Source organism: Mytilus californianus, unplaced genomic scaffold, assembly GCF_021869535.1.
Source record: "Mytilus californianus isolate M0D057914Y unplaced genomic scaffold, xbMytCali1.0.p SCAF_2, whole genome shotgun sequence".
NCBI lineage: Eukaryota > Metazoa > Mollusca > Bivalvia > Mytilida > Mytilidae > Mytilus > Mytilus californianus.
In genome coordinates, this window is record NW_026262668.1 from 76,725,940 (window position 1) to 76,741,000 (window position 15,061).

The 15,061-nt window shown below is 32.8% G+C and overlaps 1 long non-coding RNA gene across 1 annotated transcript; it reads left to right on the top strand.

Moving 5' to 3' along the window:
• Positions 1-7,031: 7,031 nt before the first annotated feature.
• On the top strand, positions 7,032-14,921 carry LOC127728224 (uncharacterized). The gene is made up of 3 exons (XR_007994049.1): positions 7,032-7,346; positions 7,814-8,092; positions 14,584-14,921. It is a non-coding gene; the product is annotated as an uncharacterized LOC127728224 (long non-coding RNA).
• The last annotated feature ends 140 nt before the right edge of the window (positions 14,922-15,061 follow it).

The following is a 15,061-nucleotide window of genomic DNA, read 5'->3' on the forward strand; positions in this document are numbered from 1 at the left end:
TAAGATTGTTTACACTGAAAGATCAGCTATGTACGTTTAGAACGATTGCCGTAAATCAGTAGACAAAGTGATTGTCGTTAAAAGTGTCGGTAACGTCACGTATTGAGTCTTTAAATTCGAAATGTCATTTTGCAGTCATATTTTTTGTATAAAAGAGCGTGCGATTTGCTTTTCCGTCAGTTGTGGTCCAACTGGGCAAAAGGCAACATGCAGATTTTTGGTATAAAAGTCTATACTATCTCCGCCGAGTTCTATACGAAAAGGAACCCAGCGAAACCTGTTATTTAGGAACATGTATCTAATAGAAATTAGTTACATATCTACTGAAAAGATCTCTATTGTTTCTGTCCTAGAGTCCGATTATACCATTAAAGAACACATCATAAGTCATATATAATTATTAATCTATAATTGCTAAGTATTGCATTAAGTCATATTGCTTGACCACGACTATCCAGATCTACGATTTGCTTACTTAATCTTTGTGACTATTTATATATTTCTCATATTTCTAATATTTGCAGGCGTAAATCACCTAGTATCTAATATAACCATCAGTAAATCATTGTTTCTGAATTAAATAATTAACTTCAATCGGTACTACTATTCAACCCAGAAGTTTGTCAACATCAGAACTGAGACTGATGAGCACTGAATGAACGTAAACCCAGTTTTCAGGGACCCAGTCCTGTACACCCATTTACACTCCTCGCTCTAACAAATGAGTAGCTTTACAATAAGTGGTTGCTTAAAGCAAATTATCACCAGGTTTCCAAATCCATTAAGTCTTGACAGTTGCAGACTTCACACGAGGTGGACACGTAACAAAATATATATATGGATCATTGACTATTATCTAGACGTTCTCCATGTATTTGGACCATACGTGTATGGTAATGACCATATGCCTATACCTATATGGTCCTACCATACGCGTATGGTCACGTCGGGACCATATGAGTATTATACTCGTTTGGTTATTAAAGGGCCAGACCATATGAGTATTTGGACCATAAAGGTATTTTTAATAAATTATAACTTTCATCGAAGGAGAACACAGCTCTTTCTCCGAACCTAAACCGACACGAGTTATTAACTGGTTCCTTTATCTATTTTCTGAATCTTGGTGTATCTGTTATCGTGCATTTGCTATTATCAATTTAGAGCGTTTTATCTTGTCGACCTTTTCGTCGGTAAGTGAAACCACCGGCATTTTGCTCGTGGACCTTTTTCTTTTTTAATAGTGTTTAAATAATTATTTAAGAGAAAAAAAATTCTTCTAATGTCAACTTATTTTCATTTAATTATTGTGTTATTTCTCCTTTTCATACTACTTTTCTGTTATTGTAAGTTTGTATAAATAGGAGCAAGAACACATTAAATAACTAATAACAATTTGAAATATTTGAAAAATTTTGATTTATTTAAAACACCAAAAGAAAATTTAAAAAAAGAAAAGAAAGAGGGTTCAATGACCAAAATGTCTGTGAGTTCAGCAATTGACGTCTTGTTTAACAGTTCATTTGGATATTTCTTGAAGTTATTTTCATAATTTGACATAATGCGTTTCGTACAAATATAAGGACAAATCAATATTGACCATGTAAAATGATTTTACTATAATTCTTATTTGTAAGTAAAGTTCACTTTATCAAATTAATTATGCAGAAAATGATTACCATATGATGGAATAAGTAAAAATTTCATTTTTAGAAACTCTTAATTTAAGGGACACCTTTTCAATGTTCATCGTGTTAATAAACCGGACCATGCGCGTATGGTCGGACCATATGGATATATACGCATATGGTCATCACCATACACGTATGGTCTAAATACTCATATGGTCCGGAACATATATAATATATGAATTTATTGACTTTCATTTAAGACCATATGTAGAAAATATACCAATTCTTCTATATACAAGATACAACACACTATCATAAGAAATTGGAATCCTTGACCCCTCTCCAAACTGAAACAATCTTTGTCTCGCTCGATGTTACCTCTTTCTATACCCACGAAGGAAAGATTCCAAGTCTGGCAATTAAAGTAATTTCATTTATAAACATTTTACGTTTATGAAATAGTGTGTATTATTAATTTAATTAGTAAAAAGAAACTTGGTGACTAATACTCGACATGACCTGTCTAAGAACGGCACAGTTACGAAAAAAGTTGAACAGCGAACATGCTGAAACGTTACAATATATATAGATACATAGACTTTATATTGCAACGATTTTCATAGAATCGCATGTATTTTATAGTGTGCCTAAGATGTCTTTCTTGATCTATGAATGTTAAAAAAAAAAATTGAAGAAATCCTTTATAACTTCGACACCATGTTAAGGTACAGTTATATTACATAATTGTATTGATACACTCAACAGATATATTAATTACTAAGGGCACAAAACCATGAGAAATGGTCTAAGTTTCCATTTACTCTGTACACATTTTCCTTTTCTAATACAGACATTCTGTGTTATTTAACTGTATTTTATAATGACATTACATTGTAGCGTCTGAACTTGAACAAGATGAAAGCAAAGTCAAAACTGTAACAAAATTTTCAATAACAAGTAAAATTTACGGTAAGTTTTAAAAATTATATTGTTGAACAATATAGTAATCAAAAATGGATAAGTGTCCATTGGAGACAATGTCCCTTCAACGCTATCAAATTTAGATCAAAACCTTAATGTTGCATATATATTTTAAATAGTTAACAGTATAATATATACTTGTATGAAAATAAAGAGAAGTGATAGGATACCAATAAATAGAAACAATTATTCGTTTAGAGCAAAGTAAAAAGATGTGATAAAATAAACCTTGTTTTAAACAATGAATAAAATCCAATACCTAGTGTAATCTATAAAAAAAACCGGGATGAAATAGTGTGAAACTATGCAAGAGAGAAAACTAACTGCCTGATAAATGCTACAACAATAAACAAAAAACAGTTACAGCAGACATTTCCAAACTACCTATGTGTACAATGTATCAATGAAATAATATAGTAAAAGTTTGAAATAATGTGTTGTTACTGAACCTTTGACTTAGTGATTTATCTGTTATAATACTTCAATAATGTGTAAAAACTTTCAAGTAATGTTATTTTTGTTATACATGATGATAATTTGTAGTCATTTATTTCGAACTGATTCTTGATACGTCATTGTGTCATTCCGTTAATCATGTGTAATTGGTAACCGGAGAGCATGATTTGCCCTCCAAAATTCCTTACTGTACCAGCCGGGATTCGATGCCGGACCCCTGGCATGCACAGTTAGCCACCGCTCTACCAATTGTCAATTTGAGTTAAAGAAGTACTCCACTAGCGCAGCTAATGGATGGCGATTATATATCTACTAGGTAAAGGGAAGTAACACCACTAACCCCCAACCTCAAGAGTCATTTTACTATAATGACGATATCTTTATCACTTTTCCATGCTAGGTATTATTTTTGCTAACCGTGGGTGACGCCAATTTTGTAACCGGAAAGCATGATTGTCATGCCTAAATTCATAACTGTATAAATTGGCGTAAACAAAAGGAGTATAAAGACAACAATATTGTTCTGAATTGACATAGGAATGACCATGGAGCGAAATACAAGCCACTTATATCGTTTTACGTGAGGTAAATTTCGAAGTACAAAATCACTAGGGGAAAGATACCGTTTGTTCAATGGTGCTGTTTATTCAAATTAATTGCCAAAAGCACATTGTTAAGAAAAAGATGAATATTGGTATTTGACTATAATCAATTATAATATTGATTTCGTCATGTAGCAGTAAATGAACAAAATTAATAGACTATCAACTTGTTAATTTCAAATGTGGATTTATTAATCTGTTGTTAGAGGATTTTACAAACATACGATCAGAGCACAGATAGTCTTTAAATAAAAACATTTTCAATAATACATGTATAAGACGTTAAAGCTTGAGTCTAATTATACTATACCCTTTGAAATTAATATATGATTACAAGCTTAAGGGGATAAAAAATATGATTACAAGGGGATACAAAGTATACGTCAATTAGACAGCAATATTACAAACAAAAATTACCCAAAAGATATTTCGAGGTTAACATAAACGAGGAGGAAGGTATCCAAGGGAGAATCAACACATAAGTTGGAGCGAGACCGACAAAATAATGGAAAACACGATATAGGACGAAAGTGCAGCAACTATCTAAAATACACTACATAAAATAGCAGCATACGGTTTCCGTCAGTAAACAAGTCTTCGTACAATGTATCATAATTCCAAATCGAGTCATACAAATGTATATCCTAAATAACTATTTCAGGACTAAATGAATGGTATATATCATACACTATATATATAAACATACTGTAGGAATACAATTTATCGAATATATTCTACGATTAAAAGCAAAGCGCCATATCCGCAATCGGCTAATTAGAACATTGAGAGTTCATGAACAAGTGCGGATCCCGGATTTTGAAAAAAGGGGAACCCCTGGCAAGCCAATGTTTGGAGTGATACTTTTAAAAAGTCTATGCATTTATTATATATGAAGCTCCATAAGTGGAGACCGAGTCCCATGCCCCCTCCCCCTCCCCTAAATCCGCATCTGATGTACACGGGATACAAATTATATTCGACATTTTAAACTAACAAATAAATTACGTTTTATTAAAAGTTTCGTACTGGGATTTGACAAAATGAACAAATATACGATCAAATTAAAGTAAAGGGGATAGAATTATGACCGTTTTGAAAAAAATAATCGAAACTACCATGCGTATAATTTGATACTCCCGACGAGGGTTTCCACTTCTCATGCCTCGTCTGTGTCGCTCAAATAAAAACAGTTTGAGGACAAAACAATAACTAACTGGAAGAGCCTTGAAAACATTTTTTTTTTGTAAAAAAAAACCTGGCGCGGAGGCAATCTATGACAATCCTTCGAATGTCGACATCAATGAGTCAAGATAAGGCGTTTGTACATGGATAAGGTATTTGTAATTTATGGTTTAGTTTGAACCATAATTCGAATTCCAAAATAATTTATTTTTAATTGTGTTTATAGATCATCCTGATTGTGACGCTAAAGATCCGACTATAGTATTAGACAAATGTCCTACAGGTTTGTTAACAAAAATGAATATAACCTATGAACTACATATAAACTTCATTCAGTTTGATTTCCTGATTGTAGTTTGCTTGACGTTCAGTGGTAAAATTTAGAAATCTAGGGTTAAAATCATTGTTCAAAATAAGAAAACATGATGAGGAAAGGGGGGAGTAAGAGTTGATGGTGTTGATGGTTGTAGTTGCAGTTGTTGCTAAGTTTAAAAGAAGCGAGTAGAATGTTTGCCATTGCTATTATGGAAAATGTTGCTATTTGTTTTCGAGAGAAACTCGGAATACTATTGTCGCTTACTTATTGATCCAGGTAATTTGAAATTCAAGAGCATATGGATTTTATGTTTCGTTTGTTAGCAAGGTATATAGTACCGTTCTACACAATGTTTCATTGCTCCGGACATTTCATTAGTCGTTTCAAGTTCACTTCAATTTTTTCAAGGAACTTTTGTTTTCGAAATATTTTATTTATTCTAAGAAGTTCCAATTGGTTTTACGATCACAAGTTGCTACCAATTTGTTCAAGTTTATTCAAATTAATCGTTAGTCATATCGAACCTTCCATAGTCCCTATTATTCACAATTGAGGCTTTATAAGTAGATATAAGAAGATGTGGTATAAGTGCCAATGATACAACTCTCCTTCCAAGTCACAATTTGTAAAAGTAAACCATTATAGGTCAAAGTACGGCCTGGTTAGGTATATGGCTGTGTTGCCGATAGCGGCAAATTAATCAGGCTACAGCTAGTGCTTTTGCTCAAACCATAATTAGAATTATCTGTATTTAAAAGGGAGATGTGTTTTGGTTGTCAGCAAGATAACTCTCTACAATAAAACAAATAACAATGATGTTAAGATGTACAGTTCATCGCATGTCTTTCAATGATAAGTTAACCCAATACCGTACGATAATCTAGTATATATACAAGACCCCTTAAAGACAAACAGTATTTTTATTTTCAAAAGGGACAGCGATCGGCATGATTTAAGTAAATAACATTAAACGAAAAACAATTATGACAGACTCCTGGATCCTGGCTTGGAACAGGCACATACATAGTATTGATAAGCATGCTTGTAAACGCCTAAAACTACACAAACCTTGGACCACAGAGTAACAGCGCAACATTGAAGAAGATTGTTAAAGGACATCAAAATGACAAAAAACAAAAAAGTATCAATCTAAGAGTACTTGAACCTACTGAAAGTTGTTCAAGGCCAAATATGTTAATTTATATGTACACATAAATGCTAGAAATGCTGATAAATTAATTGTCTTCTTAGCCAGGTGGTTAAATTCAGATTAATATAAAGTATGTAATTTTACTCACCCTCTATGGTCCGTAGGGGGTCAGTAGTGAACCATATAACGAATTTATCGCACGCGGGACTTTTCCTGCTGCGTTTTGTAGAAAATAATCAATGAAATACAACAACATCAATAGATGACGTCACCATTAACAGTAGACGTGGCGTCATGAACCCCATATGAAATTTACTAGCCCCCTACGGATCCATAGCCATAGGGGGTCACCACGTGACGGCGTTAAACCAATCACAACGTCATAATTTACCCGCGGTGCGATAAAAAGTATTATCAATGCAATGAATCCAAATAGTTTCTTCAGCTTGGAGATACTAAATTGTTATCACACCACATAATCTTGTTAGACTGAAAACGGATATTTAGTGATATAGTTTGTTGTTTGTCTTCTATCGAAGTTGTAGCGAATAGACGGCCTTTTATTATTTATCGATAATGTATTTCATGTGAAAATTTTTTATGTAAATATTTTTAATATTGTGTTAAAAAACAAACAAAATCCGTAGTTCTTCTCGTAACACTCATAACAAGGCAAACTTAAAATAATATTTTCGACATTTCAGATTCTGATAAACCAACCGTATATATAACTCCCGGAAACAGCAGTATGTATGTTCATAGACACGATAATATGACATTAGAGTGTGCATTTGTATCGCTTGCTAACATTACCAGTTTACAATGGATCAAGCATGGAAAAAATGGACAAACAGTTTTAAATGAAACAACTCATCCAGATAAATTTAGTGTTAGTTTTTCCGGAGCTTCTCGCAACTTATGGCTTTTTAAATCTGATTTTATACTTGAGGACACAGCTACGTATCAGTGCATTGTTTCTAATCAGAATGGCGAAAATGATGACAATGTAACCGTATTCATATTTGAAGGTCAGTTTATTTATGACAACTCTACTTGAAAAAACAACCCATAAAAAAATTAAGTTGTTTGTTTATTTAAGTGTTGTTATGACGATTTACTTTAAAAAAAATAATTTATCATTCTATCAGGATTCATGAATCTCTGATGCTGTATAATTTAATACAAAAATTTAAAAAAGTACATTTTTGTAAACGATTTAAGACGAAACAAAAGAGATAATGAAAACCATAAGTAAAAGAAAGGTATACATTATGTATATAACGTCATGGCCAATCAAATAGGTGAGAATAAACAACAGGCAACAAAACAATACACAGTAAACCAAAGATAATTAACATATGTTTAACCATTAAATGTGTTTGTTTTGGTAAAAATTCAACAATACATCGAACAAAATGTTATACACACACATAAAGACACACATATACATGAATATATATACATTTATATATACGTGTATTTTCTTATCAATCAGAAACCCCTAATCCTCAAATAACATTTGAAATATACCCGCTGAATCTTGGTGGAGACGTACATTTGGAGTGCATGATTGACGCGTATCCAGAAATAACGGATGTTTGGTGGAAGAAAGACGACGAAATAATAGATAAAACAGATATTCGGTACAACGGATCTACTCCACAAGAACCATCGCTCAACATATCAATGACTACTACAGACGATATTGGATATTATAGATGCTGTGCAAACAATTCCATAGGTTTCAACTGCAGTAACGATTTTATACTTGGATGTGAGTTGACCTTTCTTTTCTACATAATTTAGCTCGTTTTGTTTATAAAAAGCAATGAAATGATGAAGAGATACTTATATATGTGACCTATACAGTAGTAGTAGCATACCATCTGACAGAGAATTTGAACGAGTATCAGTTGATATAATATGACACCATGTTTTTATTATTTTAATTTCACTGCAAGGGTCAAATATCGATCACCTGATTATAAATACAGAATTTGTAGATTTCCTAGCTTTACCACTTACTGTTTAGGATTTTGTAAATGTATGACGGGTGATGCATGCATAGAAGGAGACACTTGCATTGTCTTGTCTTACCTCGTCTGGAGTTATTGCAATTATGATTATTTACATAAAAAAACTTTTTGTCTGTATTCAGGGGAACAGAGCTTCAAGCAACAAAATCGTGCACGTAACTTATTGTCAAAAATGCACAGCCTCGTTCCCGAATTTAATTTTTGTATTACGTCATACCTAATGTGGTGTTATATTCAACGTAAACGAAGGTAGGCTATGGTGCTGTTTATATATGAAGTGCTTGTTTATGCTTTGTTTTCCTTACAAGAAAACGGACTTCGAATAGCTATACCTTCGTTAATATGTCTCTATGGTGCTCTTTTATATACCGTTTGTACATGTACCTGGAATTATGGCACATTTTTATTCCAAGGACAGCTTTCATGCATGATGTCTGTCCTCCTTGCAGATACTACGCTTACATTTTTTTTATATTAAATTGTAACAATTATTAGTTTTTTCTGATTGATTTATTGCATTTACCTAATTCCAAATGCACAGTCATTGTAAATCGAAAGTTGCATAAAATAACGGGGTCTGCTCTGTTTACAGCAAAATATGTGGATATTTTGTTGGTATGATTGATTTTATTATGAAATGAATCAATACATGCAAATATATAGATGCTATGTAATCTTTAAACAATTGAGAAAATTTCCTAATTTACAACTGATACATGTAAGATTCATCCATCTTAACTTATTCTAACGAAATCAAAAATTGAAAGTGACCGATGTCCTTTTCAGACCTTGATATTTGAATTTCTCATGGAAATACTCGTACGACATTATCTCTCCTATATTTAAGTTTCCTTTCAATGATAATGATGTTCCGTTTATTCCATCGTACGGAGTGTACATTTCTCAGTTGCTTCGATATGCACGTATTTGCAGCGACGTCTTAATATTTAAATTGCTAGAAACATTACTCTATTAAATGGCAAGATATTTTACTTTGCTTTAATATACTTCTTGATAAAGGTTATACAGACGGATACCAAGTTGAAATTAAACGAAAGAAATAGAACTCTTTATTAGAGAAGGTAAAAAAAGACCAAATTGGTATATTTGAATTGTTTACATCTGTTTCTATGGGCTTTAAAAGTTTAATGAAGGTGCATAATTTAGGATTTTATGTATCTTATATACGTGTTTTTACTTAATTATAGTATGGAGCCTCGAGATATTTGACACTTTTAAATTATAGACAAATTTTCATAAAACAGTCGATTGCGGTAGGTGCAAATACATGTGGATCTGTTTTGTGCATAAGCATAAATTCAGCCGAAACAAATACCACAGAAAGATAATAGATTGATCTTTTTAAATCATTAATTTGCATCTCTGGCCCCGGCGACAGTTTTTTGGGGAAAATTCCTTAAAATGGGCAATCATTTCATCGAAAAGAGAAAGTCGAGTACACCTTTTTATGTTCGTGTTTGAGTTTACTATTCTGTCTTGAAAACGTATGAAGCAAAAATATTTGATACATCATCTCGCTTCAGAATCTATTATTTTTATATATTTAGGCTACAGGTTGATTTAATAACATTATAAATTCACAGTTCTAAAAAATGAAATATATATGTCAAGTGAAATACCTTTCTAATAAGTCATAACAACAGAGTATGTGTGTTCGAATAAATTTTTTTTACTAAAAGTACTTGACGACCGACTTTACAAGTGGATCTTAAAAATGCATATCTTCAAAAAAACTTAATTTTTTTGTATGTTGTCTAGGGTTATTAGTCTTCAACCTCTGAAAATGTTTAGTCTGCCCTTCCAAGAAATATTTAATTAGAATTTTTTTAAATGTTTTTGAACTGTCGAAAATTCCCCCCTGACAACCGATCAGTGAATAGTTTTAAGTTGACTAAATGCAGAAAAGTACATTAAATGATGCTAAATAGCTAGTAGATACATTTGTCTTTTAAAATACAACTGGCATATAAGGATCGTAATGGTGCTATGTGGATAAATTTATCGGATTTCAAGTGCTAAATTGGCAGCGCGTCATCCCTACAATGTCTTCCATTTTTGCGATGGCATAATGGGGAGATAATTTTGACGAAGTAGAATCCTGACTGGTTATATAGGTATACTGTTGTTGTTAAATCAGAGCATCTGGTATTTTTGGAATAGACTTTTAATTTCCTGTTTATTATATTTAGTTTGAAGCAACACACAGATGTTTCTTTTGATTGTCTGTTTAGTTTGCTGTGAACAATACAAACACTCAGGTCTTCTTGTACTGTTGAAGAAGTTTCTGTATGTAACCTTCTATTAAGTGCAACAATAGATATTAAAGTGTAGGATGTCATTTTCATATCTGCATAAATAGCTTTCAGTAGCTGCGATCATACGTTTTTGTGTTTTTATAATCTATTATAAAGGCAAATTGTTTCTGATTACTTTATTCACAGCTTTTATAGAATTAAGACGATTTAGAACTTTACATATTACATGTTATATATTACATCGCATCTCTTTTTATTCATATGTGTATCTGAAAAGTATAAATTCGAAATGAGTAGACAGGCATCCTATATGTTTTTATTGTTGACCTTTTTTTAGTGAACGCTAGGCACGAAAAACCCTTTGAAACTTTTGGGGATTGGAGTGTTACAGATAATTTTAAGGTTTACATCCTCGCAAAAGACATAAAATCAAAAATAAATGTTTTATTCATTTGTATGATTTTGAGGAGCTATATCACACGCAGATGGGTTAGTATGCGCAATTCATTTCAGGTAGGCGTTAATAGTAACATTTTTTTCAACACCCCTGTCCATATTATATACTTGGGTATGTATGATGCTCGTTCTTTATAAGGTGAGACCTTCTCACATATGTCGTTAAAATTTCAGGTGTACCATGTAATCCGCAATTAAGCAAACCCGAAGGGACCTTTGAGATGCGACTGTCCCATTTCTGTTTATGTGGTTATATTTTCGGGGCTCCTTTTGCGAGTTATTTTTTTCAGAAATTTAGCAAACCCCGAAGGGCCCTTTGTGATGGGTCATCTCCAAGTGAAAATTCCTGTTTTAACACAGTAAGATTCCTACTAATTTGGATGAAATTATTTTCAAACATTTAATAACTCAGTAGTTTCACATCTTTATCCTATGGTCATCTGTTCTTCGAGACAGCAAAAATGGTAACGGTCAGTCAATTATTAAAAATGGCAACATGTCCAACATAATTTTACAGATATTTTTTATTTACATAATATAATTTGAGGCGCATTAGGGATATTGACCCAGTAATTTATGGTTTTACAGTAAATGTGGAAATCTATATCAAAATTTCGCTCAACAGTATAATTGTGGATTCTAATAGTTAAGAACGATATACCGTGTATCCTCGCTGCTTTCCTCGTTGTGTCATTTATTCACTAAAGAAAGAGGCGGAAAATACCAAGGGCACATTCAAAAACCTATAAGTCGAAGAGAAACTGACAACGCCATGGCAAAAAAAGAGATCGGAAACGACGAAAAGACAAACATGTCAACAAAACACTACAAAAATACTTATATCTGAGTAATACGAACACCACCAATACATGTCAACAAAACACTACAAAAATACTTATATCTGAGCAATACGAACACCACCAATACATGTCAACAAAACACTACAAAAATACTTAAATCTGAGCAATACGAACACCACCAATACATGTCAACAAAACACTACAAAAATACTTAAATCTGAGCAATACGAACACCACCAATACATGTCAACAAAACACTACAAAAATACTTATATCTGAGCAACAAAACACTACAAAAATACTTATATCTGAGCAATACGGACACCACCAATACATGTCAACAAAACACTACAAAAATACTTATATCTGAGCAATACGAACACCACCAATAACTGGAAGTGATATCAGGTGTTCCGGAAGAGTAAGCAAAATCTGCTCTACTATTGAATCCCGTCAAATTGCTCGTCTCATTAACTGATGCCACAAAAGATAAAAAGAGGACGGGATTGTAGTCACACCAGTTTGAGCATATCCGTGGTTATCTGTGATGTATATATATATATATTTATTGAGAAACTACCCCTTTACATCGGGGGCAAACACCAGCGGGGTGTTAGTGTTTGCGTCATACAAACTATACATACAATATATATAGTTACTTATATGTTATATAAGTTATGTTTATACATAGTTTGATTTCCATTACACTCAGTAGTCATTATTTTAGGATTATCCCAGGATGTTTTTTTTTTCTTTACTATTGAGAAGAAACAGATTTATTATCTTATCTTAATCAGCTACATGTGAGTTTATCAGGTGTTCTTAGCAGGGTGTTTAATTACATCAGTTCCATTACAAATATACATGTTTTGTTAATTAGTGACCACTTGTGGCATCTGGCTTTCCTTTATCCTTTGTTTGTTTGCACATACACTTGGGTTTAGTTTAGCTCCTCCCATTTAGGAATATCCCATTAAGTAGTTGTATATTGAAAACCAGTACATGCTGCCTTTAGTGTCCAGTTTTTTCAATGCAGATTAAGCAGTTAAAAGAATAATTTTTGCTCAAAAAGTGGCTTAGCTAAAAACTTGCCACCCACAAACCCCAACTTTACACCTTCAATATTGCCATGACAGGGGAATCAATCTCAGCACAGTTTATATAAGATTCTTATTGATTTTTCTGCATATATGTATATGTTACAAAATTGCTTAAAAATTCATTCCAACACCATTTCATATCAGTAGATCTCAGCAACAAGTAGTGCAAAAATTTATTTTTAGGAGCTATGTTGGATTGGTGTGATGTCAAGCCAGGGGTCTATACTTTGCTACTTTTCAGTACGCACATGTACATAGGCTGCTGGTTTAGGCATGGATCAGATAAATAACCTCAGCATCTGAAGCAAGTCCATCATGTCTGGACATTTATGAAATTTTATCACTGGTCGTTTCAAAAATTTCACTCATCCCCCAAGAATTTCTGGGGATAAACTGTCAAATTTCATACAAATTCATTCCAACACCAATTCAACATCAACACTACTTGGCTTCCTCATAGCCACATACTAGGCTTCCTCATAGCATCATTATAGGCTTCCTCATAGCCTCATAGGCTTCCTCATAGCCTCATAGGCTTCCTCATAGCCTCATAGGCTTCCTAATAGCCTCATAGGCTTCCTCAGACATAGCCTCATAGGCTTCCTGATAGCCTCATATGCTTCCTGATAGCCTCACGCATTTATTTAAAACCATAGTTCCAATTGGATTGGTGTGATGTCAAGCCAGGGGTCTTTACTTTGCTACTTTTCAGTACGCACATAGGCTCTTGGTTTAGGCATGGAGCAAAAATTTTAATTTTAGCTGAGTAGATTCCCCAAGGGCCAAAATTGAATATAAAATAATAAAAGTTATAGTTCATCTATGATTTATGTTTCATTCAAACCTGGATACAACTGGCACTGCTACGCAATACATGTATTTACACAGAAGTTTAGTTATAATGGGATAGAGCAGGATTTTGAATTATGTTGATTATATTGTTGATATGAGTACTAAATGCTTAATTTTACATATCATGAGTTCAAATGGAGAGTTCTGAAGCAAATCGGGACAATTAAAATATTGCTTAAATTAAATGTACTAGGAACTCATTATGTGTGACTTTGAGGATTTTTTTCATTGGGCACATATTTCGGCAAGTTGGAATTAAGGACAGAGACTTACTCAGACAGGTTTTTAATGTCAGGTCAAAAGATTTTTGCAAGGAGGTAACTGTTTTTCTGGATGTTTACTCAGTCGTTATATACTTTTCATTATTACAAAACACACATCCACTGACCAAAGGAGAAATTTGTACAGTATAAACAACAGACACTTAAATATAAAGTACAACATTACAACTAATTATGAATCGACCTTTAGTATAATTATCTACAATCCAGAATCGGTACTCTAGTCAAACATGGAACAAATTACAGTTAAAAATAATCAGGACCATTTCTGAGGACTTTGTATAAACAGTGTACGTAAAAAAAAACATCACTATCAATTAAAAATGACATTGCCGAAACACAATATCATTTTGGAAATCTCGGAGAAAAACTTATATACTCTACATTATTCAAAGACGTCTGGAACGAGATACAAAAGGTATTATAATGATTCCTTTATGTGCTCTACTCAATTTGTTTTACAGATTCGCCTATCATAATTAATTCTACACATTATGCAGAAGGATTCATCGGAAAGTCATTGAATATCAATTGTGAAGTGAAATCAGCCCCTAAAATCCTCGATGTTACGCTTCAATTTAAAGAAACGATTGTAACAGCAAATGTCTACAACGTATCCACTGAAAAACGTCACCAAGAAAAGTTTACATTTACAATTACCGACCCAACAATGCAGGACAGTGGAAATTATACATGCAACGCAACTAATGTGCACACATCCAGCATTAGTGATGTAATTACACTGGAAATATATGGAGGCAAGTTCTAATTCAAACTTTACTTTCGCTATTGCTTCCCACATATTGGCTATATTTATGTTTTTGGTGTTGCTTTAGCATAAATTGTTTAAAATTAACCGTCAGATTATAGATTAAGATTGAATATTTGAAAACTTCCTATGCTGTATTTACTAAATTAATAGTTAATTGTGCATAGTAAATG